Below are 12,481 nucleotides of genomic sequence, written 5' to 3'. Positions count from 1 at the left end.
CATATATTGAATACTTCAACATCTAATTTACAAGATTTTTCGATATTTCCATTAGGTAAACATCTTGACACAATACCTTGTTTATTACGGCAGATCAGTACATAGTTTTCTTTAGTGCAAGAAATTCCTGTAATCCTTGACCGGACCCTTTTCGTCGATTTGCGATACAATTTATTTACCGAATCAGAAGGGTGAATATTTTTGACAACTTGTGCTTCACGAAACGTATCTTGTATCCTCACAGGTATAGTCTCTATATGGTGTGGGTGGTATTGGAAACAGTCTTTACACAAATATCTTTTGCGTTCTGTACACCATTGGAAAGAAGGAGCAAATCCATCTGCCGTGTCACACAGCTGGCATGAATGTTTTGATGCCATCTAGAAAAGTAAATTGAGAAACACGAATTGATTAATTGGAACTAAATGGGTCATTTCAAAAAGACAATCAATACATCATTCATTAATTCATATTACATTGGCATAGTACAAGTGGTTTCCATTCAATTTGTTTTTTTGAAGAACTGCCTCTCAATCCACATGTAGGTGTAGACTGGTTATCAATTAACAAGCAAATTAAGTATTCAATACGTTTTACATGGTGGACAATTACAGAGAACATCTGTTGTTTATATGTATTTAACTGATAGAGAACAGTTGTGCAAAATTTGTAGAAAACCTTCTTAATTTTAATTGAATCGTTTCGGAGATTGTAAAAAAATAATATATAGTACTTTAAATTTGATCAAGGCAACTTCGTGCAATAATTGACACAGTGTCTACCTCTTAATGAGATGGGGGTTGTTTAATCTTAGTGTTTGATAAATCGTCTTGAAATATCAAATATTTTTTTTGTATTGACTAATACAAGATATGTATTGCTGCCATTCTAGAACGAAATGTAGTTTTATCAAGGAAACTCTATAGATATTAAATTGACAAAGTTTGAATAACATTCTGAACGTGTATTCAAATTCTGTTGAAAATGTTAATTGTCAATAGAGGACGATCACACATTTTAATGATTGGTCTTCAATTTTCTGACAATAAAATCTTTCTTAAATACATAAGCGACGAAAACAGGTATAGTCTAGAATAGACTTTATTACGCATATAAGGAAAATATTGATTAAAGTTTTAAGATTTGCACAAGGGTTACATGTATGCTGTGCAATCTGTTAAACTTATATATTAACATTGTTGGGCTGATGTTTCGACGAGTTTTATATATAAATTTATATATACAATGTACATTGATTAGATGCATTTGCGTAACTGTCTTACCTTAAAACAACATTAAACAAGTTCAGTCCGTATTGATATTCGGTATCTTGCACGCTCACCTTACTTCGTAGGTGCATTTATATACAAATTCCTAAAATGTGAAGAGATTACGATTTTTGTCGTCTGTTTTTTTCTTCAAATATCTTTATCAGAGGTGAATTAAGAAGGTGTGGTGTAGTAGGGCTTATTCCGACTCTTATTAGTTTCTTTCGGAATTATATACACATGTATATATATTTCTAACATGGTCTATTTCAATCACTACCTAGTTTAGGACCCAAATCTCCCTTTTTAGTATCCTGGATCTGTATGTAATATCAATACTTCATTGACCAAATGTGTATGTAAAAAGTGATTCAATAATAGAACCAGAGTAATTAAATAGAATTGTATCTTAAACGGTTGATATCGATTGTCAAATGCTACTTGACTAAATTAATGCCATTTCAAATTGAAAAGATAGGGTTTTGACAAGTTATATGTAATGATATACAACGTAATCAAAAGAGTAGCGTAGGAGCATACTTAAAAGGGTGTGTTTTGGGGGTTTGGATTTTTGCAAGTGACCAGGACATCAAAATTGAAATACCTTGAAGTTATACCCACGAATTTTGTCTCATGTGGATAGTTTTCTCATTATAATTCATGCATTTTCTTATCTCTATTTTGACATAAGTCGAGTGTTGTTATTCGTACATTTTTTTGTATTTCTTATATTTTTTTGTAGAGAGTGTGCATATATGTTAAAATAAAGGAGGAGGTGCAAATATAAAATTTCAAACCTGGTATCCATGATTAGTTTATTTAATGTGTGTAATAGCAAAGATCGGTAGATACGTCACTAATTAGTCATGAATATTCATTTATCAGTCACATGACCGCACCTCATGCAAACAACTCGGTAATAACAATGGCATCCATTCAAGATTGTATGTAAATAAATTTAACCGATGAAGATAGTAATCGAGCAAAAATACATTTATATGATTTGGAACTGTGGAAATATCCAACTAAAGAGATGAAATTAGTGCCGTGGTATTATAACTTTGGAAAACGATCGGAACTTTTACAAAGGCGAGTGACCTCGTTACGATACGCCTTTTTCTTTTGTTGACATGTTTTACCTGAGCTTCAAATAGTCGATCCTTTAAATATCGGAAAGTGAACTATGTCAACAGGCTTTGATTGGAAGTTGACAGTCTATGACACACCTTTTTCATTGACACAGTGACAATTATGGAACTTATATGGAATTACACACACAATTCTTTGTTTACATTTACGCACATGCGGGGTGTTTATATAAAACTTAAACTTCTCGATAGGTATAAAATAAAAGAAATATTCATTCATTTTAAATGAAAATAAACAATATAAAACTACGAACATAAAGAAAATAACTACTATTTTACCAGAAACAGGCTGTGAATGAGACAACTCTAGATCTCTAAAAAAAGTAAACAATTATATGTCTTATATATGTCAAAGTACGGAGTTCAGTAACCAGTTTACCCCCACTTTTTTAAAACGGGGGTATAAAAAATACAGAGTGGATATGAACGGGTTCTTGTACATCCCAACAACAGCTAGTTCAAAGCCAATAACAACTAAAAAAAAAGCATGCATCTAAGACTAAATTATCAATCATACTCATCCAACATCTAACAAAGACATCATACTGAAAGGCAGGTGGAAGATAGGTCCGCTGCTGTATGCCCTGAGGTAATCGGTGCCCTCAGGTAATCGTTGCAATAGTGCCCATATGCGTAGTAATAACAATAAAGTGAAACTTAAATGACTTATAATAATTAAAAAGAAAACACTTTCTGAATGGCGATTTACACTTTTTTATAATAGTTGTCAAATACTGGTTTCATAAATATAAAATTTAGATTTATGTCAATAAATGTATACAATTATTCAAACAAATGATTAAAGAATAAAAGTTATCGACACATGCCTAAGTTTCGTAAATGTCCTGTTGAAACTTTGACTACCATTGTGTTTAGTAATATATGACATTTACATATGGACAGATTACGCATATGTTGATTTTGGTTACTTCTTTTAAAGTAACATAAGTAGAAAATGATAACATTTAAATAGATAGGTTATTGAAAATCAGTCCATCTTGTCCGACTGCATGAGGTGCAGTGGCGGATCCAGCCATTTAAAAAAAAGGGGTTCCCAATCCAGGACAAAAAGAGGGGGTTCCAACTATATGATCCCATTCAAATGCATTGATCTCCAAACAAAGGGTTCCTATCCCCAGAACCCCTCTGGATCCGCCACTGAGCTGTTACAAAAAAAATACCGCTATAAATTGTCACGGCATTATTTGAATTTAAGTGTCCTGCATGCATATTGCATTGTAAGATTGACATTAACACTAATGCAAAATTGTTAAATATTTACCACTTTCGTTGGTTTTTCTTATCTTTGTTTGAAATGTATTTTATTAAAAGCTTCTTTGTGTACCATTCTTTGTTTTTTCGAAAGGGGTAGTAGATATATACAATTAAAATAGAAGAACCTAGATAACGATATGTATGCGTTCAATAATGATACATAAAAAAAAGAAGATGTGGTATAATTGCCAATGAGACAACTGTCCACAAGAGACCAAAATGACACAGAAATTAACAACTGTAGGTCAACGTACGGCGTTCAACAATGAGCAAAGTCCATACCGCATAGTCAGCTATAAAAGGCCCAGAAATAACAATGTAAAACAATTCAAACGAGAAATCTAACGGCCTTATTTATATAAAACAAATGAACAAAAACAAATATGTAGCACATAAACAAACGACAACCACTGAATTACAGGCTCCTGACTTGGGACAGACCAGACAGTACACACTGTAATGATTTTATTCACCAATATTAAAAAAGAGAAACATAACAGTACGAACATTAATCTATTTTTTTCATTTGACATTACTTTGAAAGTAACGTAGTAACAAACACAGGTTATATAGTATATAACTGCTTTTTTTAAAATGTTAATTGTCTTGCAATCTTATATGTAGAGATGTTGGCTATTTTCAAAGAAAAAAATGGTGAGTTTACCTCATGTAACCGCTACAATACTGCACTTGGTTATGTTAACCTATGTCAGCTATGCAAAACTCAAATATTATTATTTAATGAATGGCTATTATTTATTTTGATTTTATTGAACCATAAAACTAATTTTTGACTCTTCACATTGAATAATCCGCGAAGCAGATTATGTAAATTGTGAAGAGTCAAAAATTAGTTTTATGGTTCAATAAAATCAAAATAAATCATTGCCATTCATTATAAATAAATTTCTATCAAAAATAGGACTCAAAGAACTTTTTATATTATTTATATTAACAATAACAAGCGTACACACATGTTGGCGTATGAATACTCAACGTCAGAGTGGGCGTGTCGCCATCAAAATTGACAGCATTGAAAATAAAACTAATAATTTTAACCAATCAGAAGACAGTAAAAACACCAAATTTATTTATTATAATGTATTTCTGAACATGCCCTGGTTACCGCACATGACCGGTGTACTTTTGTACATGGTCAGGTAACCTTAGGTCATATCTAAATAACTGTGTATTGCCTAGTATCTCGGACCATCTCTATGATTGCTCACATGGTGAGGTTACCTCAGGTCACATCTGTATGATTGAACATTGTGAGGTTACCTAATATCACGTATATATTTCCCAATTATTTCATATAGAACTACTTGTTTTCAAAACAATATTTTGGTGTCATTCCTTGCTTGATTTTATCCGTGTTTATAAAAAAAATCAACCAAAAATGCCTTGAAAAAATTAAAATTGATTGTTTTTGGTGTTTTAACATCACATTTAGGTTATCTCGGGGCTGTCAATTTTATTGGTGGAGAAAGCTGGAGTGTCCAAAGAAAACCACTGACCTTCGATAGAAAAAACTAACAATCCTAGTCAATTAAGATTGGAGTCGAGTGCACCCGGACAAGCGGGTTTCGAACTCTCAAACCCAATAATGACTGGCTAGTTATAACAGTAGTAACTAATTAGACCACTTGGCCACCGAGGCCCAAATGATTAAAAAAAATGTTTTAGATGTTATATACAGCAAATAAATGGCCAGGTACTGTAGTTAGATAAAACTGATTTAAAAATGAATTTATTATTATATTATTTTGATTAATGTGCTGTTTGTTTAATGATAAAAGAAACATGATTTGATGTATATCATTCCGTCAATAAAAAAAATCTAGACTTCCTTAATCATTAATCGTTAATATTTGTTAAAAATATATTTCATTACATATGACAGTTGTTTTCCAAATGTTTGATGTGTTAGAGCTTTTAATTTTGACATTTGATACGGAACTTTCCGTTCTCTGTCACGTCTTTAACATGCTTCCAAAACATATTTTTCATTTGAGTATTCCCTTTTATCAACACAACGCATTATTGCTCGCTTGTGAAGTTTAAATCAATTTTTGTCGAATAATTGTCCACCACAATGTGAGTTATGTTATTTTTTATATGTACCGCTAGTTTCATACTGATGTTTGTGACGATTTGAAGTAATTGCAGTGAAAAGCCTTTGCAAACATCTGATTTTGGTTATATTACATTGCATCAGTTTTGGGGCGTTTAAGCAACTTAAATGCGTGTTATACATGTCATAATCGATCCATCCCATTTTTGTGTAAAAAAAATTATCTGTATCGCCCTCTAAAGTTTCCATGTTTTTCTTTGTAAAATGTCCCCTTTTCCGGTTACGTTTTCAATAGAATGCCATTTGTGTCATTGTCATAAATATTTGTAAACAACTTTTTGAAATTATATAGAAAATTTAATTTTGGACTACATATATGTTTGTAAAATTACTTAAGTTTGTTTTTATTTTGTCTTTTGTAGTTTTTACCATATAAGATCTCATTAAGGAACTGTCACCCCCGATTTCGGACAGAACAATGCGATTTGAATATTCCATTAAGTTCGATAATATTTTATTATATTTACTTTTTATTCGGTTGTCTTTTGATGCACTAAAATATCTGAAATATTTTTTGTAGAATTTCATCGACAATAACATTTACTTGAGAAAAAAAAACTTTTTTTTTTTACTTGTACGTTAAATCGAAAATATATTTTGACAAAGTGCATTTCATTCCTACTACCACTCGATAGAGTTTAATGGCGACTACCCATGCGGGTATTGCACCAGATTACCTTTCTATATACAAATATATCTAATGTATATTTTTGAATGTAATATTATTTCGGAATGTACAATTTATTCTTGGTCTTCCTGGTACATGTATTTAAATATAACATGTATTACATCATTTTCCGTTTTCAATACTTGTATTTTTATAACATCTGTTAAATTTGTTAATTAGTTCCAACTAAAAATACAACGCTTTTGTAATTCTGGTCGATTCTTCTTTACTTGTTTTTACCTTATAACATGTATTACATCATTTTCCGTTTTCAATACTTGTGTTTTTATAACATCTGTTAAATTTGTTAATTAGTTGCAACTTAAAATACAACGCTTTTGTAATTCTGGTCGATTCTTCTTTACTTGTTTTTACCATCCATTGACGAATGTAATGTTAAAGTCAGAATGTTATTGTCAAACTCAGATTTTATTTTGAACGTCAGAATCTTATTGGTAAATGCTGTATCAATATTCTGGCTGTTTTCCTGGTCTCGATTTTTTTTCTCGATCTTATATCGATCAACTGTTGTTAGCTGTATGTCACGTAACCAATCCAAACTTATAGCTGACTATCCGTATTGGCTTTGATCATTGTTGAAAGCCGTACGGTGACCTATAGTTGTTCGTTTCATTGTTATGTTGGTCTCTTGTGGAGAGTTGTCTCATTGTAAATCATTAAAGATTCAACATCATGAACGAGTTAAACGATTAACCATATCTGTGTCTAAACTAACAATCGACCATTTTTTATTTCTTCTTTTTTCGACAAAAAAATAGAAAGTCATCTGATCTTTAAATGTACCGATTGTGTTTTATACCATATTTTGCCATTTTGACATACTGCAAATTCTCAACACAAAATGTTGCCTGTTGTATCCCTATTTTTGACAATTTTATCTAGTATTATGTCTGGTTTTTTTTGATTTTGCCATTTGCTCAGGGACTTTCCTTTTTGAGTTTTCTTCGTAGTTCGGTATTTTTGTTATTTTACTTTTTTTCTGAAGTTTAATGATGCATATGTTATGTACAAGTTGTAATGTTGTACAAATTATAATTTGTACAGATTTTTTGTATAAGTTATCAACTTTTTGGAATTTTGGATCCTCAATGCTCTTCAACTTTGTACTTGTTTGTCTTTTTAATAATTTTGATATGAGCGTCACTGATGAGTCTTATGTAGACGAAATGCGCGTCTGGCGTACTAAATTATAATCCTGGTACCTTTGATAACTATTTACACCACTGGGTCGATGCCACTGCTGGTGGACGTTTCGTCCCCGAGGGTATCACCAGCCCAGTAGTCAACACTTTGGTGTTGGCATGAATATCAATAATGTGGTCATTTTTATAAATTTCCTGTTTACAAAACTTTGAATTTTGGAAAAAAGTTAAGGATTTTCTTATTCCAGGCATAGATTTCCTTAGCCGTTATTTGGCACAACTTTTTGGAATTTTGGATCCTCAATGCTCTTCAACTTTGTACTTGTTTGTCTTTTTAATAATTTTTATATGAGCGTCACTGATGAGTCTTATGTAGACGAAACGCGCGTCTGGCGTACTACATTATAATCCTGGTACCTTTGATAACAATTATCAGTGTTTTATGATCTGCTGAACAAAAAATAATGATGTAAGCGCACAGTCTTTTGCTTCGCATATTTCTGTCATATTTTCACAACTTCATAATACAGTCTAATAATGAGCATTGATACAAAAACATTATAAGACCACACAAAGATTTTGTATGGATATGAATATGTTATAAGGAAAAAAACCGAATTAGAAATAAACCATTCAGGTATCCTTATGTCCAGATTGAAGACTAGGAGAATATGATTAAATGTTAGGTTGATGTGGTTTTTTTTTAATTCAAAACATTACACTGGTACATTTTAAAAGATACACATGTAGTACCTGTCGCAAGAATGTAGGTATAAAAAAACTTATAACTTGTACAAAAACCCTGTACAAATTATAATTTGTACAAACTTACATCTTGTACACAACACATACATAGCAAGATATGTAAACCCGGATTTAGTTATTCGTAGTTCTTGTGTTTTCTTCAGTTTGTACTCTCCATTTGTTTATTCTGAAAACATTTACAAGGTTTGAAATCTACTGTTACGTTTACGAACAGATGAATGGTTCAATATGACACAAAGATTCAGATAGAATTAAGCTTAGATACTAAAAGTTTGGGACGAAAAACATATACAAAGGCATAAGTTTATCTAATTTGTATTGTTTTGGTTTCTTTGTTTTTTTGTGTATCCAGCGATGAACACGTGCTTAAAACTTCAAATTGATACAATCGAAATTAGTAGTTTATTGTACTATCATTTTGTTCTGTTTTTATCAACAAAAGTACCCCAGACAGCTGTGTCAATTCTAGCTTTTGACAATCAATAACTTTGTGTAAAATTTGTTTAACACTGATTGGTTGTTGTCAATCAGGACATGTACATATTTATATATAAAAGAACACTGGTTTTGAGAGCAAGGTATACTAAGTGTTAATAGACAACCATGCATAAGCTAATGCTATTCTGCCTAGTCTGTTTCTGTCTTGCTACAATCTGTCAAGGTAAGTTTTTAGTCATAGAATTTTTTTTTTAACTTGGCAGATTCCAGAAAATAAACCTCAATGGGACGTGTTCAGTGAAAAACATATCAAAGTAGGGTGTAAAACAGTTATTATGAAAAACGAAAATGTATAATTTGAAATGCAAAAAAAAAATGATACAATTCCATATTTTCAATGTTTCCTGCATAATTTAGAAAGTTACTTTACAAAGGTTGACATTTCCAAACAGTGTTCATTATGTTTTCTTGAACTTTTGTCGTCAATATAAAAATATATTATACTGTTGCTTTTCCCCTCTGTTGAATAATAGAAAGATTTCATATCGGATGTATTACATTTGGCGTCCGACGTCCGTAAACTTTTCACTGTTAGAAATTCTACTCGAGAATCACTTAAAAGGATCAATATATAAAACGGGTATTTTTCTCTTTTGTTGAACCATATGATAAAAAGATCATAACATGGCATTTTCATATCAGATTATTTTCAGTCCTCGGTCAATATCAGCCATCGAGCCTTTGGTCTTGGGTTGATATGGAACCTCGGATCGATAATACATCTGATATGAAAAATGCCATGTAATAATCTGATATTATCAGATCCTTAATTTCTATTGTATTGGAGGGGGAAAGGGGGGGTAGGAGTCATTTATTACTTCATTTAGAATATTTTGGCCATTGATGTATATAAAATTTATTAAACAACATGATGAAGGGAGAATGGCATCTTTTGGGAAAAAAGGTAACCAAAATTTTAAGTGAAAATATGACTACGACAAGAAATAAATGTCTGGGTTTGATAAAGGGAAAGTCGGGAAAGAATGATATGGAAGGACAAGTGTTCAATTAATATTCTTTCCCAATAGGACGAAAATGGTAATTCTGTTATACGAAATGCAGAAAATGAGTTGTATACAAAATTAATAAAATATATCCCCTCACCCCACCATATGTCCACCCTGCTCCCGCTTCCGAAAATCGACCGTTTGTTTCATCGCTAAAAATTATGTAAAATATATTTTACAATAATTCCTAATTTGTAGCAATGACAGACAATGCAGACATAATAGGCGATTCAATTTTGAGGTATGTTTTACTTTTCTCTTCGTCAATTATTAAGCTGACTTAAACAATATCGTTTTAAACTTTACCGTTTACATATATACACATGTATAAGTATAATGATGAATCGTCAATAGTTTTGTAGATATAACATTACATAATACTATATAATTTTATAATTAGGAGAAAAATAAGAATTGAATATATTGTGAGATACTATAAAACTGAATTTTGCCTCTATTCAAGGTTCTTCAGTTCGAAAAGTGAATAAGTCATTTCTCAATTTGATCTAAATATACGTGAGTTGAAGACGGCATAGAAAGGGGGCTGAGAATGAGCGCACCTCTGAAAAAAAATGACTGAGACGGTATGATGATATTACAATTGATCATTTAAAGTATTTGCATAATGTAAGTGCGTCAAACTTCAAACTTCAATGGCAATTTCAACTATTAATTGTTGACTTGTGTGTGGTAGTATTTTTAGTAACATTACTTATTCAATTTTTATCTGCAATTTTGTCTTGATAACTAAAAGAATTTTCACAATTTTAATTCAGCATTTTCTACAATTTGTTTATCTTTTAGTCGTGCGAAAAGAGCCAGGCCTACCTGTAGACAGGGTAAAAAGTGTAACAGTTACAGAGACTGTTGTAATGACCAAGGTTGTAGAAGAGGCCGATGCTGGAGAATCAGGCGTTTTCGACTGAAAAGCATTTCTAGAAGCAGGACATGACCTTCCTTCAAATAGAGCCACGCTAATATTTCAAGTATCATGGATCTGTTGTTTCACGAACACATTTTGAATAACTTGATGATTATATATTAAACAATTCAACTATTTGTTAGTCAAATTATATAGTGTTTTTGTTTTACGTCTACTACAGATAACTTTAATTATCATTTCTTTTAAACGAGTTGTAACTGTTGACATTGAAGGTTGGTTGACTAGGAGATACATATATAATCGTTTTGGGTTTCTATCGAAAGTAAAATATTAAGTGGGGTTTACATTTTGCTGTACGGGGGGAATTGATGAGACAGCCAATTCTGGTCAGTTAGTGACATAAAAGACAGAAAATGTGCTACCCTTGCACCACATCTTTGAGAAGTATGTAAGTGGTCTTTTTCAATGCCAAATGTATGTCCGACCCCAACTATTAAATTTTCAGTGGCTGATCAAGTAACCCGGATAAAAAAGGTTAAAAATTACAAAAATATGGACACAAAATAATTATTTATGAGTAAGACATCCACCAGAACAACTTGCTTAGATGTTAGTTTAAGCATATTATTTATTGTGGATTGGGAAACAAGTTTTGCAACTTATAGTAATCCCTTTCCACTCAAATCTGCAACTTATATTAATCCCTTTCCACGTTTCGTCCCCGAGGGTATCATCAGCCAAGTGTTGACATGAATATCAATAATTTGGTCATTTTAATAAATTTCGTGTTAACAAAACATCGAATTTTTCGAAAATCTCTGGATTTTCTTGTCCCATGCATAGATTACATTAGTCGTATTAGGCACAACGTTTTGGAATTTTTGGATCTTCAACTTTATACTTGTTTGGCTTTATGAATATTTTTATATAAGCATCACTGATGAGTCTTATGTGGACAAAACGCGCGTCTGGTGTACTAAATTATAATCCTGGTACCTTTGATAATTGTTTTAAAAACTATAGGTCATGATATGAACTGTCTTTAATAATAAACAATCCCCTCGATGTATGAAAATAAAAAAAAAACTGTTTTATGATTGCCAATGAGACAACTTTTCGCCTGAAAACAAATGAAATGTATGTTAGTTACCATATTAATTCAACGTACTACCTTTAACAATGAGAAAAACATACCGTATAAGAAGCTATAACAGACCCAGTCGTGGTAAAAAGTAAAACAATTCATGCGAGAATAACAACAAACGATCGTTTGTGTCATTATTTCAAAGCCTTTTATGGCTGAATATTTGGGTTTTACTCATTGTTGTGAGCAGTACGGTGACCTTTACAATTTATGTTAATTCCTGCGTCATTTTGGTCATATGTGGAGAGTTATCCAATTTGTAATCATACCACATCTTATTTTTATTATATTTTTGTTGTACTATAGACTCTTCTCAACATGATTAACACGAAATTGGGCCTCCATTAAGTTCCCTTTTTGATTGTCTATAATGTCTATCATTAGGAGTGCATAATAATTATACACATCCTTTATATACAAATACGAATACTGTATACAATGTAAGGAGCTATAAGAAAATGTGGTATGAATGCCAATGAGACAACACTCCATCCAATTCACAATTTGTAAAAAGCAAACCATTATAGGC

Source organism: Mytilus trossulus, chromosome 9 (assembly GCF_036588685.1).
Source record: "Mytilus trossulus isolate FHL-02 chromosome 9, PNRI_Mtr1.1.1.hap1, whole genome shotgun sequence".
NCBI lineage: Eukaryota > Metazoa > Mollusca > Bivalvia > Mytilida > Mytilidae > Mytilus > Mytilus trossulus.
Note: the sequence above shows the minus strand (reverse complement) of the source record.